We start from the raw sequence: 3706 nt of genomic DNA on the forward strand, positions 1-3706 counted from the left end.
CATATAGTATAATATTTAGATTTAAAATTTAATCACAAGAAATATTTTGATAAACTTTAATTAATATTAAATAATCTTTGTAAGATAATATAAATTTAAAGTAAATTTAATGAATAAAACAAATGTTAAGTAATATTTTATTTAGTGAATTAATAAAAGAAAAATTGCCACAAATAGCACATTCATAGTACCACTTTTCATGTTTACACTAACCACTTTTACCCTCACTTTTAATGAAGGGTAAAAGACAATTATACCCTTAGAGTTAACTAATCTAGACTTAGGCTTTAGAGTTGAGGAGTGGTGGGGTAGGGTTTTTGGAATGTAAAATTTAGGATTCTAATAAATATATAATAAATAAATACTTAAAAAATATATTAAAAATTAGAAAAATAGTTTCAAACATGATTTTCGTTTTTCAAAAAAAAATTTGAAAAAAAAACTAAAAAAAATTCGAAAAAAAGAATTTCAAAAAAAAAATTATAAAAAATTTCGAATTTGAAAAAGTATAATTCGAAAACATAAAAAAAAAATTTTACTTATTTTTAAAATAATGATTTATTATATATATAAATAACAAGGGCATAAGAGTCTTTTGCCACTTAACGAAGAATGTATTTTTGAAAATGTCTTCTTAGTGGTGGTAAAAATGAAAAAATGGTACCATGAAAGTGGTAAACATGTAATTTTCCCTTAATAAAATAGAGAACCTAAAATATAATATTTATGGGAAATTTTCATGTTTACTAGTTTCATGGTACCATTATTCATCTTTAACCACTAAAAAGACATTTTCAAAAATACTTTCTTCATTAAGTGGCAAAAGACTATTATATAATTGTTCTCTATATATATAATAAATAATTGTTTAAATAAAAAGTAAGAAATAAAATAAAAGATATATATTTGTTTTCGTATCTTTAAATTTTATATTATTTTTTTGATTTGTTTGTAAAATTTCAAAATATTTAATATATATATATATCTCTACGAATCAATTTAATTTTAATGATTTATTATGGAATCCTTATTTGATGTTGAATTCCATTTTGTATTATTAATTTTGGAAATTTTAACATATTAAAAAGGAAAATTACAAGTTTACCACTTTCAAGCTACCATTTTTTTCATTTTTAGCACCACTAAATATACATTTTCAAAAATATTTTTTTCATTAAGTGGAAAAAGACTCTTATGCCCTTGTTCTTTATATATAGAGAATTTAGGCCGTATACACACAGGAATTATCGAAATTAGAAGAATACCCGAAACACTGTTGAACTTTTTTTAATACCAAAACACCCCTATATGACTACAACTCATCTATCTTGTCCTTGTAGATTATGTGTCAGAAACTAGAAGCTAAGATACTACACGCCACCGACTGTACTTCACTGTTATTCACAAAGACGCCAGGGATAGATGAAAAGGCAGCAATTACATTTTTATAGTTTATTAGTTGTGTTCAAAGTCACAACCTTTCATTCTCTCTCGTCATAAACATTGTGTCACGTTCTTCACCTCTCCATTATCTTTTCATCTTTTTTTGTGTTCTTCTCTCAGGGAATACAAAACCATGTTCATCTTCTTCCATGGCAATCAGGCAACACATCAGATTCCGATCAAATTATCTCCCTACCATTTGCCACCGCTTTTAATTCCAAAACTGAAGAGGTGTAAGTAACCTAATCCTTTTGATTGTTCTGATTTCTTCTTATTTCTCTTTTCTTGGGAACAATTTTCAACTGTGGCTGATTCATTGTCATAGATGGAAGATGTGCACTTCCCTGAACCTTTATTGTGGGGAAATTTTTGGATCTCTGATTTTTTTTGGATGGGAATGCACGGTACGTTGGATGATTTTACTTATTAGTGTCTCTGCCACTCATAATTCAGTGTCTATATTTTTTTGAGTTTGTTGATACTAATGTTAGTAGATCCTAAGAGCTTATTTTCCCGTTTATGATACATGTTAGGAATGCGACCTAGCCAGAAACATTCTTTCTACACTTTAGCAGTGCTTATATTTTATTTGGCAGGAGAAACATGTTTAATACGGTTAATTTCAACTTGTATTATAACGGTTACTAGTTTTCCTTTCGCTCTAACTTTGATGATATATGTTATGGAGATGCCGTAGAAATAATAATTGTAGAAGTTAACCGTATGTGAAAACGCTAATAATAGCTGTAGACTGTAACTGCATAGTTAGATGTTAAGGTTTAGACGTAACTTGTATTATACTGTATGAATAACTAACATAGTTAGATGTTAAGGTCGGACGTAAAATGTATTATACTGTATGTATACCTATATTTGTTGTAGTAGACTGTAACATCATTGTTAGACATCAAGTTACTTGTTAGACGTAGCAGAGCAATGAGGTGGCTTTCCATCATTCATTCATCTCATCCGTGTAGGTTATGGATGCGCTTATGTTCGCCCTGGTGCTGCAAGGGAGCTAGCCACAACGATGCATCAAGATGTAGCTGCTGGTTAACCATATGTACGACCAATGTGTAACTGATATACTATCTGATAAAATGATATTAATTTGGTTAATATTTCTAATGATTCGTAAGTGTTATATTAACGTCTTAGATGTCTTTTCGACAATGTTTTTGTAAGTGGATCATGTGTATAGAAGATTATCAAAATAGTGTGCCGTCTAATACATAATTTAGTAGATAAACACAACAGAAAAATAAGCCAAAGAGAATAACGAAATAGACAATATTGATGATCCAGTTGATGTTGAATTATCAGATGCACAAGACAATAACCACATGAACATCCTTGTTGGTAGCCTTGTGAATCAGAAATTAACAACATTGCTAACAATTTACGTATTTGGGAAAGTCACTAATGACCTTCATCTATGTTAACTGCTAATCTTAGTTTGTAGATGTTAACTTGTTTTGTAGTACTATATTAACTAATGGTAACTTTACTAAGATCAAACCTAACATGTCAATTATATGCTAACTTACCGTTTAGATGCTAACGTTACTGATGGCTGTCACCGGAGGATGTATGTGCTAACACGAAACTTAGCAATTTTGCCATTAATGACTAAACAACTAATAGCATCTTTTCTTTAGGCTTGCAAAAGTATTCCCGTTTTCAGAACTTTATCTTAAAGCATATTAATATTGTTGACTGATTCATTAACGTGTATGCTAAAGCATTTATAAACCTAGAAGTGTACAGAAAACATGTGGTTTAAAAGCCTCCCTTTGCAGACATAAGATTTGGTTATCTGCAAAGGTTATTTAAGAAAAAAGAAATTTAAATTATAATGCAAAGATCAGCCAAAACGAGTGGATGAGAAAAAGCTAGCTACAGACCTAATTTCTAATAGTAACCTATAGCTGTATCATAACAAATCAAACAAAATCCAAAAAGGACTCACCTTTTAACCATCGTATTTTCGTTTTAGGGGTAAAATTGGAAACATTGACCAAATGTTGAACAATTATTAAGGGTTTTCTGGGGCGTAGGGTAGATAACTAATTTTTTCCACTTTCATGTATATTAAGCCAATTTTCTCTTATATATATAATAAATTATTATTTAAATAAATAAAAATCTAAAAAATAAAAATTAATTTTTTAATTATTTTTCGAAATATACTATTTCGAAATTCAAACCCTAAACCCTAAAACTCAACTATAAACCGTAAACCATCAATCCTAATTTTTTTTTA

General features: G+C 28.7%; 1 long non-coding RNA gene across 1 annotated transcript; it reads left to right on the forward strand.

Annotated features, from left to right (window-relative positions):
- The first annotated feature begins 557 nt into the window (after window positions 1-557).
- LOC103849038 lies at window positions 558-3275 on the forward strand. Its single transcript, XR_004458598.1, has 3 exons — window positions 558-1676; window positions 1769-1847; window positions 2421-3275. It is a non-coding gene; the product is annotated as an uncharacterized LOC103849038 (long non-coding RNA).
- Window positions 3276-3706: the final 431 nt, after the last annotated feature.

Source organism: Brassica rapa, chromosome A05 (genome assembly GCF_000309985.2).
Source record: "Brassica rapa cultivar Chiifu-401-42 chromosome A05, CAAS_Brap_v3.01, whole genome shotgun sequence".
Classification (NCBI taxonomy): domain Eukaryota; kingdom Viridiplantae; phylum Streptophyta; class Magnoliopsida; order Brassicales; family Brassicaceae; genus Brassica; species Brassica rapa.